This window comes from Passer domesticus, chromosome 30 (genome assembly GCF_036417665.1).
Source record: "Passer domesticus isolate bPasDom1 chromosome 30, bPasDom1.hap1, whole genome shotgun sequence".
NCBI classification, from domain to species: domain Eukaryota; kingdom Metazoa; phylum Chordata; class Aves; order Passeriformes; family Passeridae; genus Passer; species Passer domesticus.
In genome coordinates this window covers 4,071,896-4,093,060 of record NC_087503.1, presented here as the reverse complement: position 1 = coordinate 4,093,060, position 21,165 = coordinate 4,071,896, and the positions used below count along the sequence as shown (strand labels likewise).

At 49.1% G+C, this 21,165-nt stretch overlaps 1 long non-coding RNA gene across 1 annotated transcript; it reads left to right on the top strand.

Annotated features, from left to right (window-relative positions):
- Nucleotides 1-235: 235 nt before the first annotated feature.
- LOC135287674 (uncharacterized) lies at nt 236-20,096 on the top strand. The gene is made up of 3 exons (XR_010351235.1): nt 236-340; nt 2,500-5,569; nt 17,709-20,096. It is a non-coding gene; the product is annotated as an uncharacterized LOC135287674 (long non-coding RNA).
- The last annotated feature ends 1,069 nt before the right edge of the window (nt 20,097-21,165 follow it).

Below are 21,165 nucleotides of genomic sequence, written 5' to 3'. Positions count from 1 at the left end.
CCCTTCGGGGTCCGGGCGGGCCCTTGGGGGGGCTCGAACGGGGCTCTCTGGGGCGCGGGGGGTGATGGGAGCTGTAGGCGCGGGTATAATACGGTTAAACGGGGCCGCAGAGCATCACGGGAGTTGTATGCGCAGCTGCAATGGCTTTTGGTGATGGCGGGGCATGACGGGAGATGAAGTCCCGGCTCGAAGAGCGCTGTACGTGCGCCGCGGAGCATGATGGGAGCTGTAGTCCCGGAAGTGGCTGGACCGCGGCGTTTGGGGGTTCAGGAAGGCACTTGGGGAACACTTCAGGGTCCGAGCCGCGAATTGAGGTCCTCGGGGGAACGTAAATGCTTCGGTAATACCTGGGGGGCGCTTGGGGAGCTCCAACTGGGCTCTGTAGGGCGCGGGGCACGGCACGAGTTTTAGGTGTGGGACTGTGCTCTGAGGGGCTCTGGGGCCGCGGGGGATGAGAGGAGATGAATTCCCACAAGCGGCTGTACCGGGCATCCGTGGGGTTGGGAGCACTCAGGGGATCCGGGGACGCTTTTGCGGGGTCCCGAATGGGCGCTGAGGGGCACTGAGGGATCCTGGAGGGTCTGGGGGACACTTAAGGGACAGATGGGGGGCGGATGCCGGGTGGGTTCTGTGGAGCGCGGGGCATGACGGGCGTTGTAGTCCCGGCTCCAATGGGGCGCTATCGGGCCGCAGGGCATGATGGGAGTTGTAGGCAAAAATAAAAGATGGCGCTGACACCAGGCACTGCTCCCAAGACCCCAATCCCTGCGCTGATTGGCCGCTGGCTATGATTGGCAGGACCATCGGCAAATGGGAGACAGTGGAGGTGGGAATAGCCCATTCAACTCCTCCAGTCCCTCCCAGCACAGCCCAGTTCATCCCCAGTACAGACCAGTACGACCCCAGTGCCTCTCCAGTCCCTTCCAATACACCTGAGTTCATTCCTAGTCCCTTCCAGTTCCTCCCACTGTCATCCACAGTATGGCCCAGGGCCTTCCAGTCTTCTACACTGTGTCCCCAGTGTTCCCAGTTTGTCCCAGTATCCCCCAATGTCACTCCCAGTATGCCCCAGTGTCTCCCACAGCGTTCCAGTGTTCCCCAGTATGTCCCAGTCCTCCCCAGTGTTTCCAAGCACAGTTTAATGTCTCACGGTTGCTGTGGCAGCCACTCCCAGCAGTGGGGTCAGGGCAGTGTCCATGGCCACAGCCCCTTGCAGAGGCCCAGTGCAGCTTGGGCTGATGATCCACCCTCACAGCTGGCCCAGGGCAGCTCTGCAGTGGTTTTGGTGGCACCTTGGGCTGGCACACACCTGAGGAGTGTGTCTGTGTTCAGTGGGGAAACTCAGGAGTTTGAGATTGCTTCAAAAAATACAAAAAGGGAAAACCCCTCTTAGGCTGAGTGCAGCCAGCTCTGCAAGCACAGCAGGTCCCAGGTGAGTGAGGACAGACAGGATGGGGCTGGGGAATGTGAAGCAAGGTTGTCCACACTGGGTCAGAGCTCAAGGCACAGCTTCTCTGAGCAGGCCAGAGCGCCTGAGGAGAGACCCTGGGTCAATATTAATCAGAGATCTAAAGAGAAATGTAATAAAATAAACCCTTTAAAATAGGTATGTGTATGTCCTACAAGCTCTTTGAAATATTTCTCCATAATTGGACTTGGAAAACTTTAATGACACTCTCAGGGCTTCGGTGTTGTTTACATGAGACTCGGTCCCTGAGAGAGTTTTCAAAGAACTTTTCAAGAACTCAAGGTTAAATTGAAACTCTGAACTTTCTTGAAGTTTTAATGGGTCCCACTGAGGGACACGACTGAGAAAGCGTCCCTAGGTTCCAGGTAAAGCAGAACACTGGAGGCAGTGATGACAGCTGGGGACAAACAAGGCAAAGGTGTCTCTGGTGCTGAGCAAACCTCGATGTGTTTCAGGAATGCAAAGGGCCAAGGCCTGAGCCCCAGCCCCTGGCCAGGCAGATCCTGTCCCTCCCTCATTGCTCAGGGCTCTTCCCGGGATGGGCTCTGGCATGTGGGGATGTGCAATGCCAAGGACGGGACCATGGGGTGGCCCCTGCCAGGCTGCTGAGCAGGGACAAGGAGGCAATGAGGCCCCAGGGCTGCAAGGGTCACTTGTCCCGTCGTGGCCTCAGGCCCAGGGCCAGCAGCCATGGCCAAAGTGCTGCCCAAGTTGGCTCTGTCAGGGCCTTGCAGCTGCTGCCCATCCCTGTGCCCTGTGCAGCCCAGGCTGTCCTACGGTGTCCCTGCCCTGCGCCTCTGTCCCTGCAGGCTGTCGTCATCCCCCGGCTGCCCCACCTGGCTGGCCCCTTCCTTTGCTGGCAGCTCTGCCTCCTGCCTGCCTCTGCCTGCCCACACAAAGCCTTGGGCTGACCCAGACCCATTCTGGGGGACGTGTTGCACCACAGCCCTGCCCTGGGAGAGAAAATCCTTTCTCCTTGCGTCCAGTCTGGACCTCCCCAGGTGACTCTCTGTGGCATGATTTTTTCTCAGGCTTTTTCATCCAATGAAGAAGAGCTCTACCATTTCTGAAACCACCCTTCAAAGCACTCTCAGGCTACTCCTGTTCTGTCATCAGTCTTCACACCACTGAGCCCTGGGCCATCAGTCTCTGGGTCATGTGCTTGAGGCCTCCCAATCCCATCTTGGAAGATTTTTGTGTCCTTTCAAGGTCTTTTCAGATTAAAACATTGTGGTCATAATCCAATAAAAATTGAAATATTTTTATAGGCCTGTAGTGGCAGAGAAAGGGACATAGCCTTTAGAATGCTCAAGGGTATTTTTAGATTTGATATAAGAAAGAAATATTTTGTGATAAGGTTGAGAATTTGTAAACAGGTCATCCATAGACATGAATACCCCATTCCAAAACATGTTCAAGGTCAGGATCTTTAACCATCTGTTCCAGTGGTAGTTGTGCCTTGCCACAGAAACGGGGCTGCAGTAGATGATATTTTAATGCCATTCCAATTTGAAAAACAGAAGATAAAAAACAAATTTATGAAAGTTCTGACACCTCCTCATGAAAGACTCACCAAGGGGGTCAATGGCAGAGCTTTCCAGCATGACCTTGCCAGTTGAGCATGGGGGGTTCTGCATTGGGTCTGAGATTCATGACGGAAATCCACAAGGGGCATTTGGGGAATGTGCAGCATTTCCCATGTGATGCCTAAGAAAGGCCCACAGGAAGGGAAAGGGTGGCACCATGGTGCTTTGTGAAAGAACAAACATGAATCAGCAGGGAAAAGGGGATGAAAGAGCTGGTCATGAGCAAACGTGCATCCCTGGCTACGCCCTACAGCTGATCCCCACAGCCTGTGGCATTTTCCTAAACCCCCATTGCCAGGAACTGTCTGGAACAAGGGAGCTCTCTCTGCGCTGGGTACCAAGGGATGTCCAAGTGCCAGATACTGGAGTGGGGACCACAAATCATCAGGTCCTGTGTCCTTTGGGGGCCCAGGCACTGGTGAAACTGGTGTGTGTGTGCACACAGCACTGGTGTGGGGGGCTGGTGTAACCACCAGGGAACATCAAACCAGAGCAACCAGTGAGCAGCAGAGGCCTGAGAGATGCTGTGTGAGATCCACTCCTGCAGGGATCCACATGGTCTGGGTGTCTCTGCAGCTCTGCCTCTCCTCCTGCCATGGTGGAGCACACAAACAGCCCATCCCTGTGTCTCTTCTCCACTGACTGTGCTTTGGCCTTGCCTGGAAACTACCCGAGGTCTCTCCCAGGAGGAGTCCCTGTGCATTTCCCTCCCCCATGCCTCTGCCCTTCCTGATCCAGCAGTGGTGGGGCAGGGAGAGGGCTGGCTCTGACAGGGCTGTTGTGGTTTAGGAATGGTGCTCTCCAATTTCCTACTCCCACTACAAAGACCACGTGTCTCCCCAGATTGATATTCCCACCATTGTCCCCACACCACAGGGGCTTTGCCTGCCTGGCCCTGCTTGATCTCAGACACGTTTCACAGTCAGGGATAACCTGGAGATGGTGTCCATGGTTAAACCTACCCCTTGCTCATGAGCCCATCTGGAGGTTGCATCTCTGCTCTGATGACCTGAGGTGTCCAGAAATAACTCACCCTTGTGTGGCCAGTCCAGACCCAGCTGAGACACTTTAATCCTGGCAGCCCCATCCTCCTCTCTGTTGTTTCGATGCTCTTCAGTGCCTGACTCTTGGGCAATGAGCATCCATAGGAGGGACTTTCACAGCCAACATCTCCCCTGGGCAACGATGTCTTGCCCTGGTCCAGCAGCCCAGATGGGTTTCCCTCTGCACTGCCAATTGTCCCTTTTCCATCATTCCAGCCACCCCACAGAGCATTTCCCACCATCCCTGAGTCAGTGCAGAGGTGCAGCGCTGGCCATTTCTCTCCCTCAGAGCTGCGGGTATGGTCCCAGTGCTGCAGTGACTGCAGGAAAGAGGACCCCACAATAGGTCATTTGTTGGTCAAATACAGACAGAAAGAGTGAGAAACTGTCTGTGACTTGGGTTTTGGCCTCGCAGCCCCTGCCGTGGTTTGCAGGGAGCTGCAGTGTGGCACAGCCCTGGCTGTGCCCTGCAGTGCTGGCCTGGGAGAAGGTGTCGGTGCCAGCTGGCGCAGGGAGCTGCAGCGTGTGGGGAACGAATCCCTCCTGGCCTCCTGCCCCCGGGTGACACTGCAGGGCCTCATGGAGCCAAGGGGCCATTGCAGCACTTCAGGGCCCCATGGAATTAAGGGGACTGTTTGGACATTGCAGGGTCTTGTGGGACTGAGGCCATTGTGACACATCAGAACCAAAGGGCAGTTGTGAAACTACGGGGCCTTGTGGAACTGATACTGAAATTGTCCAAATAGAAACTTTCTAACACAGTTTGGGTATTAGAAAGCAGCCATTCTTTATGCAGTGCTGGTCACTTGGGGGATCATTCATCCATGTGAGTGCCCCAAACATCAAGTAAGCAAAGGTCTTATCACACACAGTGATTACATATTCACAAGCTCTTCCTCTGTGGTGGCCTGTAGGTCTCACAGTATAAATAATTCCAACTTTATAACTGAAATATGTGATTGATTTTGTAATTACCTTACTTACGTAATTTGACCAGTAAGAGCAGGCCAGGCTGTTGGGGACTCAGGCTGCTGTTGGCTGGTTAGCCGAATAGTAACTGGCTCAGCCCATGAGGATTAACTTCATGGGCTTTCTTATCTATATAAGGAAGTGAGCTGGCTGTTGCTGCATGAACACGGAGTGTCAAGTCACCCGTCTCCGAAACTGAAACCATTGGTGACCCCGATGTGATCACGACAGCTTCCACCAATAGCACAGGGAACAGGCGGGGCAGCCAAGAGGAGCTGCCCACAGCTTTGAACTGTGAAAAGTGGCGTCCAGTGCTGCGGGGCAACCAGGAGGAGTTGCCTTTGCAGGCTTTACAGCCTTTGAGCTGCAAAGAATGGTGTAGAGAGCCGTGATCAGTCTGGATCCTCCCCTTTTTTCCCCTCTTATTCTTTTTCTTTTTGTAAGTGGAAGACACCACCAGCATGGGAGCAGAGGCTTTGACAACAGAGGACCCCCTCCTGCAGGTATGGACTCCTATTTTAAAGAAAATATTTGAAAAATATGATGAACGGACTTTATTAGTCCTAATAACATGACGTGAGAGCCACAGACTGGACGTGTTGGAAGGGGCTGCCCTAGATTTCAAAACTTGGGAGTGGGCTGGCTGATATATCCTCACAACTGCCTTTACAGGAGATGACTCTGCCATTAATGCTGTTAAACATTGGAGACTTGTAATGGACATGATAAAATAGCTGCAGAGCAAGCGGGTGGTTAGGACAGCAGAGGCATCGCAGCTGGTGAACGGCGAAAGCAGGGCAGGAGGGAGAGGGGGAGGTGGCAAGGAGAGCAGATGCTGTGCTGGGTGAGTGAGGCAAGAGGATGAATGCAGAAAACACAGGGTGCTGGGAGGCCACTGGGCAGCTGTGGACCCTCCCCAGGCGAGGGTGACCTGCCTGAGGAGCACCCTTACGCCCCCTGGGACCAGGCTGCTGCCCCAGCAGGGGTATTTGCCCAGTGGGATGTCGCCCAGTTGCCCGGTGCCATGCCATGCCCCAGGTGGGAGCGTGTTGGCAGCAGAGTGCGCCGTCCCTGGGGCCGGCAGCAGAGATGCCCCAAGCAGCCGTGCTGTGTTGAATGGGCACCCTGCAGCCCCTCTGTGCCCTGCCATGGCTGCTGAGACCCCTGCAATGCCTGGCTGCTTTGCTGCTCCGTGCTCTGCTGCTCCTTGTTCTGCTGACTGGCAGAAACCTCCACAACCACTCAAGACCAGTGCGTGTTGTCAACCAAGCATGGTGCTGCCAATCCAGAGGGTAGGGAGACGCTGTGCTGCAGATACATTGAATGGACACTCTGCTGCTCCCCCATGCCCTGCTGCACCAGCTGGGACCCCAGAAGTGATGCTTGGGAGTGGCAGGGAGGCGCTTTGCCACTGCGGCCACTGCAAGGCACCCAGCCATCCTTGCTGTGAGATGCCTTGCCCCTGTGGTAGGATGCCTGGCTGTGGATCAGGGCTTGCTGCCACTCCGCCAAGCCCTGCCACACTGGCTGAGATCACAGAAGCAGTGCCCAGCCCCTGTGAGATTCCAGCTCCTCTGTGCCATGCTGCAATGGTTGAAACCCCTGTAGCTGTCTCTGCCTGTGGCAGAGCCACCTCTGCATGCTTTGCTGGGCCTGAAAACACCCCTACAGCCATGCCTAGCCATGGTGAGACCATGCCTGGCCATGGTGGGATGGTACCCTTGTCTTTGTAAAAAAATCCTGAGGGTCAAACAGCTACCATTAGATCTTACATCACGGCAGCACCACTGAACCTGTGGGGAAGGACTATTTTATCTGCTTGGGGAGTCAGGGTGGGGATGAATTTTTAATGGCAACCACTGTCCTAAAGACTGTGAAACATCCCACGCCAGCCTTAAAATGGCTTAACACTCAGCCTGTCTGGGTGCCACAGTGGCCCCTTGAGAAACAGAAGCTACATGCCCTTAAGAATTTGGTGCAGGAACAACTGGCTCAAGGGCACATAGAATCATCCATAAGCCCTTGGAACACCCCTGTGTTTGTTATAAAAAAGAAGTCTGGGAAATGGAGGCTGCTCGACATTTTAAGAAAGATCAATGCAGTCATGGAGAGCACAGGAGCCTTACAGGCAGATATGCCATCTCCCACAATGTTTCCTGCCAATTGGGATATCCTAATTGTGTATCTAAAAGATTGCTTCTCTACCACTCCACTGCATCCAAATGATATCCCAAAGTTTGCTTTCACTGTGCCATCCATTAATAACGCTGCACCAGTGGAGCGTTATCAATGCAAAGTTCTTCCTCAAGTTTAAAAAGCAGCCCCATAATTTGCCAATGGTATGTTGCTCATGTTCTTTCATCAGTAAGGGAACAATTCCCAGAGCCATACTGTTACCATTTTATGGATGATATTTTAATAGCGATTCCAACTAAAGAAGATCTTTCACTCATTTGGCCAAGCCTGATGCAAGCAGTAAAAGCATTTGGACTGCAAGTGGCACCAGAAAAGATACAGCAGCAACCACCTTGGAAGTACCTTGGACTCCAAAGTGTGATTCATACAGCCCCAGACAATTCAATTTTCAACAAAAATTAGAAATGTAAATGATGCTCAAAACTTTTGGGTACCATAAACTGGTTCAGACCCTATATCAGATTGACCACTCTGCAATTAGCACCCTTGTTCAACCTTCTAAAGGGTGATCCTAATTTAACATCTCCCTGGACACTGACCCCAGAGGCAAAAGATCCTCTTCAAATAGCAGAGCAGCTCTCACAGACAGGTTCACCAAGTGTGCCTGGGAGTGTGTATCACTGTGTTTATTTTCAATGTTAATTTCCATACTGCCGCTGTCATTGGACAATGGGATACTCAGTGGTCTGACCCCTTTGCATGTTTTACAGTGGGTGTTCTTGCCCCATCAACCACAAAAGACAGCCCCTACCATCTACAAATGAATTGTCTGGTTAATTATTAAATGACCTCAAAGATGTTTGGAATTGAATGCAAAAGATCCATCTAAAATCATTTTCCCTGTAAAGCAGGAAGAATTTGAATGGTGCTGTGCCAACAGAACATCTCTACAACGTGCTTTACAAAATTTCAAGGGACAAATTGGCTACCATTTACCACTGCTGCAAATGAGTAAGACCACTGAGCTATCCCTAAAACCCCTGAGCAGTCGAACACCCTTAAAAGGAATTGCTGTATTCACTGATGGGTCTGGGAAAATGGTAAAGTCCATTGTGACATGGAAGGAAGGCAAATATTGGAAGGACGTGAGATTGGGTCACCTCAGTTAGTAGAGCTATGTGCTGTAGCTATGGCTTTTCAGTGTTTTCTCCACACTCCTTTGAATGTAGTTACTGACTCTGCACATGTTGCAGATAGAACACAAAAATTGGACTGAGCTCTATTAAAGGAAGTTAACAACGCACAATTATTTGGCTTGCTAAAAACCTTGTGGCACGCCATTCTGGCCAGAACTTGCCCTTATTACATCCTTCATATTAGAAGTCATACACATCTCCCAGGTTTCATTACAGAGGGCAATGCACAAGCAGATCACCTGGCTGGCCCTGCCTGGACAGCACCACAGCCAGATATGCTGGCTCAGGCAAAGGCATCACATGCCTTCTCTCACCAAGGCAATCAAGCCCTACGGGGACATTTTCTGCTTTCCAGCACAGAGGCTTGCAACGTAGTAAACACACGTGCTGATCACCAGGGCCACACTGCTCCATTACAGATGGGGGTTAATCTCCGTGGATTAAAAGCATTACAAATCTGGCAAACTGACGTCACATATATTCAAGAATTTGGAAAATTAAAATATGTGCATGGAGATCAATTGATACTTTTTCTTCTGCCATATGGGCATCAGTACATTCAGGGCAGAAAGGTCGGGATGCAATTGCACATCGGCAATTAGCCTTTGCTGCTTTGGGTATCCCTCATGATATAAAAACAGATAATGGACCTGCATAGACATCACAAAAAACTAGACCATTTTTACAGCTCTGGGGTGTGGCACACCAAACTGGAATTCCCTGACAAGCAAATGGACAGGCCATTGTAGAAAGGGCACATGGCACTCTAAAACGCATGTTAGAAAAACAAAAGGGGGGAATGTTTGGCAAAACCCCACAGAGCAAAGTGACAAAGACTGTTTACACATTACATCATTTGACAGTGTTGAAGCAATCTCAAAACCCAATAATCTTCAATCATTTCCTGTCACTGCAATCATCTGGTGATGCTCAATCACCCAAATCTAAAGTAATGATAAAAGACATTATGACAAACAAGTGGGAAGGTCCATGGGACCTCATTACACGGGGATGTGTGTATGAGTGTGTCTCCACAGAAACGGGACATGGTGGATACCAGCTAGATGTGTCCACCCTGATCTATGTCCTGCTCAGGATCAGAGACAACATCATCCCGATGAAGCTCCAGCAGATGCTGGGGAGCAGTGAGCTAAATAACTCATGTAACTGATACAGGACTTTTGAGATGAAAAGTTCATTTAAGGACTTCATCTATTTAGGGACATGCAGATTATATATATATTTAAGGATAGCAAATTGAGGATTTTATATATTTAAGAACATAAGACAAAAATCTGAAACTGGACAAGTCATTTACTGAGTTATTTGAATTTTCCCACAGTTCTGAAAGTTAAAATGTTTCCTGTTTGTAGAGTTATCAGTTTGTAACTTCTCAGTAATAAGCCTGTGGCATACCAATTAGAAAGCCTGAAATGCTGGTGATCCTGCCTGATAGCTTCCGGGAATGAATGAATCATCTTCAATGATAAGTGGAATGCATCACTGGCTGAGAGAGGTCAGGCTGGTTGAGTTTGGGACAATCATATGTGTCATCTTTCTACGCTGTCATTCTATCTGCAAAGGGTCCTTGAAGAAGGATGACAGAGAACACTTTGTATTTCTAATAAAACTGAAAGGGGGAACTGTGACAGCTATAGCTGGTCTACAGCTGCACAAACAATTTGGTCTTGACAGACACTCACTCGACCAGCTAGCTCATTAGCTCATTGAAGTAAACAAGTCCATAAGAATGAAAGTGATTGGCTGAATTCAGGCTCAAACAAGGGGACCCCAGCCAATTCCTTTGAGCCAGGGATGCAACCAGTGGGCTCGGCGGAGTTGAAACCTTTGTCGTCACTTCTGCATGAGTGGGAAATTTGAATCCCCTACAAAAGGGGCTGCCCTTCAATAAACATTGGCTGTTGCTGCATGGAGTGTCAAGTTGCCTGTCTGTCCCAAAACTGTGACAGGCACAGGCTTTTCCAGCCCTGCCTAGAAGAGGGTTGGGATGCACCTCCTCCACACCACACCCCTGTCATGGTGGCGCAGCTGGGATTTCCTGCAGTGGCTGTGGCACATCTTGGAACACCTGAGCTGCTCCCTGCAGCTGAAACGCTTTGACCACTTTGTCATAGGCAACAAGAGGGTTCCTGTGAAGTTTGTCCTTCAGCTTCTCCCAGGTATGTGAATGGTTGAACCATTTAAACTCTTCCAGCCTCTGGTGCGGGATCCAGCTGCCCACAAAGAGGCCATGCAAGCTCAGGGTCATTGGCAATTTTGGCTCTGGAAACACTCCCTACTTGGCGTATTTAATTTTAATTTAATTTTCCATAACAAAATACGTAGGTTAATTCCAGCTATCAATATTGTTGCTGTTCCTGTTTGTTCCTTATCTTGCCGCTGTTCGCAGTAAACTGTTCTTAGCTCAGCCCAGGATCTTTGCCTTTTCTGCTCTCCATGGGTGGTGGGAAAGGGAACGAGCGGTTTTAGCAAGAGCACAGAACTGGGGAATCCCATTCCTAAACCCAGTCTGTGGAAATCAAGCATCCCAGCTGGTCCCAGCCCTGGTGGCCATGGCAGCAGCCTTGGGAGCAGGTCCCTGGCTGGGGCTGTGGGAACCTCTTCCCTCTGGTGCCCAGGGACAGGACTGGAGGGAACGGCTGCAGCTGAGTTGGGGCAGGCTCAGGTTGGATCTCAGGAAAAGGTTTTTGCCCAGAGGCTGCTGGGGCAGTACCCAGGCTCCCCAGGGAAGGGTCCCAGCTCCAGGGCTCTCTGAGCTCCAGCAGCGTTTGGGCAGCGCTGCCAGGCCCAGGCTGGCATTGTTGGGGTGTGCTGTGCAGGGCCAGCAGTTGGACTCCAGGATCCTGATGGGTCCCTCCCAGCTCAGCCAATTCTGTGGATCTGGGGGAACAGGGGCCTGGTGATGGTTGCCATGGAAACTGACCATAGGAATGGGGCTGGTGATGCTTGCCCACTAAGGATCAGATTTGTCACAGGCCCTCAGAGGGGTTCCATGGGGACATTCCAAGAGTCTCCAGGCTGTTCAAGAGCTGGAATGTCACAGGCAGACACAGAGGCTCCATGGACACCTCCCAGGGGTTTCTGGGGATGGTCAAGAGCCCTGTGCTCAGAGGCAGTCACAGCCATTCCATGGTGACATCCTAGGGGACCTTGGGCTGCAAAGGCACCGATCTGTCACAGGCACTCACGGGGGCTCCACGGTGACATCCCAGGAGTCCCCAGGCTGCCAAAGGGCCGGGATGTCCCAGACACTCACAGGGGCTCCAGTCATGGGCACAGTGGGAGCTTCAGGCAAAAGCTTTATTTCTTTATTGGAGAAATTTCTGTTGAGACATGAGGTGGGGAAATGACCCCCAACAGCCACCATGGATCCTCAAACCCCTGCAGGGCCCCTAGACTTCTAAAATTCCTTTTAATACAGGAGACTGGGAGTGGTTGGATCCCATCCCAGCCCCAGACTTTTTCAAAGGTGTAAAGATTGGACAGGTGGAATGGAACCTTAATGCAATTTGTCCCACAGGATTAATGATGGAATGACAGATAAATTTACCTAGATACAGCCCTGATGGATTGTGATCATGACTAGTCAGAAAGATCTTAACCACAGTTATTTCACCATAGTACCGGAATTATAACAATGATTAGAATATAGTGCTGTAGGAAGCAATTTTGCAGTCAACAGGGCCTTGCTGGAGTTGTTGGAGCCCATTGCAGGCAGAGCCTCCTGCTCCAGCAGGAACTGCCTTTCCTGTGCCAGGAGCAGGGCAGGTCCCGCTGCAGGAAAAGCCCCAGGCCAGCCCCAGCACAGGGAAGGGCTCGGGCACAAGGGCAGAGTGCCGTGCTGGGAGCTGTGCCAGGCAGAGCCTGAGGCACCAAAGGCACCTTGGCAGCAGCAGCTGCTTGCAGGCCATGGCCAGAAGCCTCCCTTGGCAGCCCGGCCTGGTGGCCAGCACTGCAGAGCTGCTGCCTCAGGGCTCATATCTGCCTGGGCTCTGAAAAGCCACTTCTGCTCCAGGAGCTGCCTGGGAAGCCATTGGCCCCAGCACCTTGGGGACAAGATATGAGTGAAAAAACTCTTCATGCCAGCAGAGACAAGGCAGGGGCAGAGGAAAGGGGAGAGCCAGGCCCAGGGGAAAGGGCTGCCATGGTGATGGCTGTGAGGTCAGTGCCCCTGCAGCAGCCTGGCTGCCCTCAGCAGACATTCTGGCCAGAAGCGTTGTGAGGGCACCCAGCACATCAGAGAACCCACACAACAGGAATTCTGTCCTCAGGGAGGGAACAGGGTTTCATTGGGTCAGGTTGTACAAAGCTCTTGCTCTTGGATAATTCCTGAGATGGAGAATCCACTTCTCTGGAAGAACAGTTGCAGTTTTGTGCCATTCTCATAAATGTAAAATGTGGAGGATTTTGTGAACAGCTGGCTAGCTAACAAAGGTCACACTGACATAATACCGTTAGTTAGGGATGAAGGAGACGAGGATAGGAGTCAGCAGTCAGTGTCCAAACCTGGCAAGGGCACTGTGCCCTTGGTGCAACATCAGGATGGGGGAGAGGATCGTTAGTTAGAAACATGAAGAAAATATGTGAACAGCTGCAGCATAGTAGCCTCAAGAATGCTAAGGTAGGCGTAGTTAGCTCATAAGTAACTAACCAATAATGAGCTCGCCTTTTGCAATATGTATTAGCCTCATTAACACCAATATAAATGTATGTGCCTATCATTAAAGTTTTGAGATTTGCTGATCACTCATATTGAGTGCTACATTTCTTCCGCCGATTACCACAAATGGTGACCCCGGACGTTAAATCGGTAACGGCAACCACGGTGGATCGGTGAAGGAGTTCGGGTCCTACAGCAGCAAGGACGGCGAATAAGCACTGCTGAAAAAGCGAAAAGTGCCGCGCCCTGGGTGACCTTATAGAAGAGCCCGGCCGATACGTGCTGCCGAGACCTTGAAGGGCTGCAAAAACGTCGACGTTCTCAAAAATGGAAATGGAAATGGAAATGGAAATGGAAAGGCAAGCAGCATATTATTTATTTACTTGCTTTTTAAAAAAGCGTCAGGTTAAGGACATAGACTTGCAGAAAGAGCTCCCACAGTTGTTAGCTTACGGGTATGCACAAGGAGTTTCTCAAAATCCTTATACAGTACATGAATTAACAGAGTGGCGTAAGTTCGGGACCAGGAGGGCAACACGGGCCGCGGGAGAGCCCGGGGCAGACGCGGCGGCGAGAACGCGTGTGGCAGTGGTGGCATGCTCGGTGCTGGCGGCGGGCATGCGCACCGCGGGTCCAGTGACATGCACGGTGACAAAAACTCGCACGGCAGCTGTCCGTGGGGAAAGCGCACAGATCGCGAGGGAAGTGCCGGCCAGGGCTGGGCCAGACAAGGCGAGACGCGGGGGCCGAATACGCGGCAGCGTCAAGCGCAGTGCCAGTGGTAGCGGCGGCGGACGCACACCAGTAACGCGAAACCCGAAAGCTGGAGCTGGGAGGGCTTTTTCACTTTTTGCAAGCGCACAAAAGCACCAGCGGTGTGGGACATGCCCCCGCTGGCTGTGGGTGTTGGCGCAGAGCCAGGGGGAACCAGCCCGAGCGGAGATCCAGGCAGAGCGGAGCCCAAAGGAGATCGGGGCTGCGCGGGTCCGGGCGAGGGCGTTCTTTTCCGCACCCCCGGGATAGCACAGACTGAGGCTCTGCTGGAGCAGGCGGAGATGGGCGCGGGCTGACATTCCTCAAAGCACCGCCCTGTCACAGCTGCCTGGCAACCACAGCAGCCAGCCCATCGCAGCAATTCAAACAAGTGTCTGAGAAAAAACAGGTCAGGAATTTTCTTCAAGATCAGGATGAAAAACTTCTGAAAATTCACACAGTGCTTCATCCAGATGTTATACGGGGCATTTTACCCAACTGTTCCACAGGCTTTACAGTTTGTTTACCAGTTTTTTGGGTTTTTTTTTGTAAATGTGTTTGCTTTTTTAAAAGTGGTAGAGTATTTGGGTTTGATTGCTTAAAGTTTGATGACTTCATTGCCTTTCCCTTACCTGAGGCAGGAACAACCTTTTAAGGGAACAAAATCTAAATAAACTTCCTAGTTTCTTTTTGGACTACATGTGAGAAGATTTAAACTGTAATATTTCTGTATACTATGGTCTTTATAGTCTTTGCTCTCTTCTATTCATTAAGAGATGGCATTAGATAAATGGATGTAAATGTGCTAATTATTTTTGTACTGTCCTTATTTTAAGTGAAATTATTTGTGTTTGAAATTATCTGTCATCTTTCTCAGTTTTGTTTTAAAATATCTATGCAAACTGTCCAGCCTTACCAGCCTGTTATCTTTCAGTTAATGATTGTTGTCAATCAGTAAGAAATCTCAGTATAACAAAATGCCAGCTTAATTCATTAAAAAAAAAAAAAAAAAAAAAAAAAAAGGGAACTGCTTCTATTGTAAAAAATTATTCCCAGGGAAACAAAATGTCGTGTAAAGATGAAAGTATTAGTAAAGATTTAATTACCCAAGGTGTCTTGGAAGACAAAGCATTTGGGATAGGTCAATCAGACCCTGTTATGGGGTCATCAGTCGATTCCCCAATGATTCAAAGTTTTAAGAATTATTTATATTAAGTTTATAACCTTTGTTATTTTCAGTTTTTGTAAGTAATGCTGATAGATAGTGATTGTTGTTAATACTAGATGAATACTTTGGGAAGGTTGTCTTAACCCCTTCAAGAACTTCTTGTTAGGGAGTTTTCAGATTTTTGTGATGAGAGTTGTTGTTGGTGTGTTGTTGTGGTGTTTGCAGCCGGCTTTCATGTGTTTTTCTATTTTTTTTGTGCGATCACCTGCAAGACACGTGTCTCTTCAGGATCCTGTCTTTTATTTCCTAACTATTTAGATGTTTTTGAGGGTTTTTATCCAAATTGCCAGTTTTGTAGTTCTTTTAATTATTATTACAGGAATACTCCAGCAGAGAATTCAAGAAGTTTGCTGTGTTTGGAAAATCTCTGTCTTGACAGAAACTTCAGAAGGATTGAATTGTTTGATAATTTAATTGGTTTGTAACCCTAAAGTTTTTTGTTTATAAGGATTGTTTTTAAAAGTCCTGTTTAAAAAGTATGTTAAGTGACACTCACCAATTAGAGTTCGGGCTCTGGCCAAGCTCTAGCTCTATTTGGATGGAGTGATTGACAATCAACCCAGATGTTTTCTGCATCAAATAGTATTCAAGTCCTTTTGACTTGGCAATTTGACCATCTATGACGGCTGAGCCATTTTCAGAGGTGATTTGGAGAAACATGAATCCGGACATGATTTCTCCGATTCTCTGTCATTTTAAGGTTTATCAGCTGTCACAGACTCTGGGATAAGAGTTCAGTGTTGTAGTGTTTGGTAATTTTCTGATTTTGTATGTGTTGTTGATTGTGTGTATTATCTGAATTTATTCCTAATTACTCTTATCTTAACATTTCTCTATGTAACATTGCAAAATGAAACCAGGACCCATTCTTCACCTCTAAGATTTTGAGAAAATTCTTCATTCCTGCGGGGACGTGGGATTTGTTTGTGTTTTAACAGGTGCAAAGTCCAGATGGATTTCAATGAAGAATGTGAAACTTTATCAAGAGCAAGAGAAACGTTGACCATTCAACAAGCAAAGAAGACAGACAGATATTGGACTGTGTGACACAGGGCAGTGTCCGGAGACGAGACCTTAACCTCCCTATACAGCTGACAGTTTGGTGTGGAACTAAATACTTACTAGGTGCACTTACTCAGCAAAACAGAAAAACGGGGGAGGTGTGGGCCTTGGAATGGATATCTCCTCCACTTCAACAGCATAAAACCCTTCTTCAAAAAATTGAAATTTTGGCTGAGTTGCTCAAGAAGGGTCGTGAACGGACACTACAGATCATGGGAAAGGAGCCTGATCAGATACGGGTACCAATGAAGAAAGATACATTGACCTGGTACCTGATAAACAGTGTGGAATTACAAGAGGCACTGTTAAGAGCCGGAAGTGTGATTGCCACTGATGATATCCCCAATATACCGTTGAATTGGATAGGGCAATGGGGTTGGATTCAATGCCCAAAAAGGTCACAGAAACCCCTGTCGGATGCTGTAACAGCCTACACGGATGCAGGAAGAAAATCCAGAATTGCTGCAGTGACCTGGCAGGAAAAGGGACAATGACACCATCAGATTCTCCAGGCCTCCGAGTTGGATACTTTACAAACGTGGAGTTATTGGCTGTTGTTTGGGCCATGATGCATTTTTCTGGGCCCCTCAATATAGTGACAGATTCTTTATATGTCGCTGGAGTATGCGAGCGAATAGAAGATGCCTCTATAAAAGAAGTTCAAAACAGGAGGTTACATGAGCTGTTTATACAGTTACAGAGGGCAATTAAACTGAGGAAGTATCCTTTCTCTGTCATTCATATCAGAAGTCATAAGTGGGATATTGGCCTAGGAGAGGGTAATGCACGAGCAGATAAGCTAGTCTCAATCACACATGTGACTCCAATTCCCAGGCAGACTATGGCCAGAGAGGCACATTCCATGTTTCACCAAAATGCAAAAGGCCTCCATAGGGAATTTCAAATATCTCTGGAAGAGGCACGGGCAATAGTCAAAGCCTGTCCCATATGTAGTCATCATAACGGGGGCTGCGGGTTAGGTCTAGGAGTTAACCCCAGAGGGCTGAATACAAATGAGACCTGGCAAATGGATGTCACACATGTTGCTGAGTTTGAAAGGATAAAGTATGTGCATGTTACTATAGACACCTACAGTCATTTTATATGGGCCACAGCACAAACTGGTGAGAAAGCAGGGCACGTGGAGAGGCATCTCAGTAGCTGCTTTGCAGTAATGGGAGTGCCACGACATATTAAGACAGACAATGGGCCTGCCTACTGCAGCAAAAGAATAAAACAGTTCATGCAAATGTGGGGGATTGAACACGTGACAGGCATCCCTAATTCCCCGACAGGACAAGCGATTGTAGAAAGAGCTAATGGTACCTTGAAGAAATATCTAGGTAAATACAAAGATATTAGAGAGCCGCAAGAGAGGTTGCTAAAATGTCTATTTATCTTAAATCACCTGTGTGTTTTTGGGGAAAGCAAAGTTCCTGCTGTAATTCGTCATTATGTAATAGAGAAAGATAGTGTGAAGCAGAACGTATGGGTAAAATATAGAGATCCCAAGACAGGACAATGGCAAGGTCCTGCTAAGGTATTATACTGGGGCTGCGGATATCTTTGTGTTTCTACCCCTACAGGATCCTTGTGGGTACCTGCTAAATGGACCCGAGCAGCTGTGTTAGATGGAACCGGACCCCAGACAACTGAGCGAGGAGGACCGTCAGCGAGTGGAGGCAAAGCTGCTGATCACAAATCAACCGATACTTCTCAAGCTGAAGGACAGTGTAGCTTTGCCATTGACCGAGCGACTGATCGGTGTCAATCTCTGGACAGTATACTAAGCCTGATTCCAGCGCTTCATATGTTTTATCATAGAGGGCCTAAGAGATTAGCTTGTATTAAGTGTCAAAATACTCAGTGTGCTGCATGGATATTGTTCTTTTGAGGGGGGTGTCAGCAAACTAAGTGGGTGCATCAGTCACAGTTACCTGAGCTGTGGTGCAGAAGCTGTGCATTTTATTGGCAGCGGGATTCCTGGCAAGCAGAACTCCAGACCTTTACAGGGTTACCTGGCCGCCAAGGGTTACAGTTATATGAGTCCCCAGAACAGAAAATTCTCGCATGGTTTAGGTGGGAAACCCAGCACTTTGCCAGACGCGCTTTAGGGCAATCTCAGTCGTGTATCTTACAGTCTTAAGTGTGGTCGGGGTATTCCCCTCTCCCAGCTAGATGTAGTAGGTCCGATTCTGAGGGATCAAGATCCTAACCAAGCGTGGGACGATTGTTTAAGGGCTCTAAAAAGATTAAGTCTGGGCAGCTCAAGAAAGAAAAGGGGGAGAGGAAAGAAGAGACATTCTTAATTTCCCAAATGTCTGGATGGTTCAAAACAGCGCCCAGGAAAATCAGGGTGATGTGGCAGACTTATGCTGCTGTTTTACTCGTATTTGCCCTCTTAATAGACAGCCCAGACATTGCCAAAGGAGTGGGAACCCACCAAGCATGGGCCCCACCTCAGCCCAAGACTAATATTTAGATCACCATGGCAAATTTAACTAACCAGGAGGCTATTTGCTTGTCATTATCTTCTCCCGGTAATCCATTTACAACCTGTTTGGTTGGGCTACCGGCAGATCCCTGGCCATGCCCATCAAAAATACCCACCTGCAAAACCAATGACGCCAGGGTCAATGTAGATAACTGGGACCAATGGATTTCTCATTTTCCTATAGCACCGCAGGAACCCCAAGAATTGGAACTGTTAGGCTCAGTGATGGCGGATGCATGCCTTAGGTTTAAGCATAAAAGTCAGCTGCCAGCCAAAAACTATTCTACTATTGTAACCTCCAGCATGGCCATTTACCATAATGCAACAACCTGGTGCAATTATACCACAAAGAGGGTGTCGATCTCATCAAATGACCCTATTCAATTACCAGCAGGTTACTTTTTAATATGTGGGGATCGTGCTTGGCCCGGTGTCCCATCGCTGCTGAGCGGGGGGCCATGTACAATTGGTCGCTTGTCTCTACTCACACCCAATACGTCAATGATCCTTAATATGAGCCGCTGCTATCACAGAATTAAAAGAATGGCCCATGCGTTTGCTGCTGACTGCAAAGATGATGTAAAATTTTGGTCCCCAGGGGCCATAGTGGCAGCATCCTTTTTAGCTCCAGGGGTATCAGCAGCAGGTGCCCATGCCATTTTAAACAAGCTAGGATGCTGGCTTGCTAAACAAACTAATGCCACCTCTTTAGCACTTTCTAGCCTTTTGCTTGATGTTGATTCTATTCGCCATGCAACACTTCAGAATAGAGCTGCAATTGATTTCCTTTTACTGGCACAAGGCCATGGTTGTGAAGAATTTGAGGGCATATGTTGCATGAACCTCTCTGATCATTCCCAGTCCATTCACTCCCAGCTCTCTGAGCTGCGAAGGTTAACTGGAAATTTACAGGTAGAATCAGGCTCTGGTATTGATAAGTGGCTCAAATCTTTAGGCTTGGGATCATGGTTGCGCTCTGTTGTTAGAGTCATCATTATAGTAGGCATTATAGCTTTGTTAGTAGTGTTAGTTTTGCCTTGTTTTTGCATGTGCTTACAGAACATGGTTCAAAGAATGATATCTGCTGCATCTAATCAGACTATGCTTGTGCAACAGAAAAACAGGGGAAGTGTGGAGGATTTTGTCAACAGCTGGCTAGCTAACAAAGGTCACACTGACATAATACCGCTAATTAAGCAAGAAGGAGATGAGGATAGGAGTCAGCAGTCAGTGTCCAAACCTGGCAAGGGCACTGTGCCCTTGGTGCAACAACAGGATGGGGGAGAGGATCGTTAGTTAGAAACATGAAGAAAATATGTGAACAGCTGCAGCATAGTAGCCTCAAGAATGCTAAGGTAGGCGTAGTTAGCTGATAAGTAACTAACCAGTAATGAGCTCGCTTTTTGCAATATGTATTAGCCGCATTAACACCAATATAAATGTATGTGCCTATCAATAAAGTTTTGAGATTTGCTGATCACTCATATTGAGTGCTGCATTTCTTCCGCTGATTACCACAGTCACTTCTGCATGAGTGGGAAATTTGAATCCACTACAAAAGGGGCTGCCCTTCAATAAACATTGGCTGTTGCTGCATGGAGTGTCAAGTTGCCTGTCTGTCCCAAAACTGTGACAGGCACAGGCTTTTCCAGCCCTGCCTAGAAGAGGGTTGGGATGCACCTCCTCCACACCACACCCCTGTCATGGTGGCACATCTTGGAACACCTGAGCTGCTCCCTGCAGCTGAAACGCTTTGACCACTTTGTCATAGGCAGCAAGAGGGTTCCTGTGAAGTTTGTCCTTCAGCTTCTCCCAGGTATGTGAATGGTTGAACCATTTAATCTCTTCCAGCCTCTGGTGCGGGATCCAGCTGCCCACAAAGAGGCCATGCAAGCTCAGGGTCATTGGCAATTTTGGCTCTGGAAACACTCCCTACATGGCGTATTTAATTTTAATTTAATTTTCCATAACAAAATACGTAGGTTAATTCCAGCTATCAATATTGTTGCTGTTCCTGTTTGTTCCTTATCTTGCCGCTGTTCGCAGTAAACTGTTCTTAGCTCAGCCCAGGATCTTTGCCTTTTCTGCTCTCCATGGGTGGTGGGAAAGGGAACGAGCGGTTTTAGCAAGAGCACAGAACAGGGGAATCCCATTCCTAAACCCAGTCTGTGGAAATCGAGCATCCCAGCTGGTCCCAGCCCTGGTGGCCATGGCAGCAGCCTTGGGAGCAGGTCCCTGGCTGGGGCTGTGGGAACCTCTTCCCTCTGGTGCCCAGGGACAGGACTGGAGGGAACGGCTGCAGCTGAGTTGGGGCAGGCTCAGGTTGGATCTCAGGAAAAGGTTTTTGCCCAGAGGCTGCTGGGGCAGTACCCAGGCTCCCCAGGGAAGGGTCCCAGCTCCAGGGCTCTCTGAGCTCCAGCAGCGTTTGGGCAGCGCTGCCAGGCCCAGGCTGGCATTGTTGGGGTGTGCTGTGCAGGGCCAGCAGTTGGACTCCAGGATCCTGATGGGTCCCTCCCAGCTCAGCCAATTCTGTGGATCTGGGGGAACAG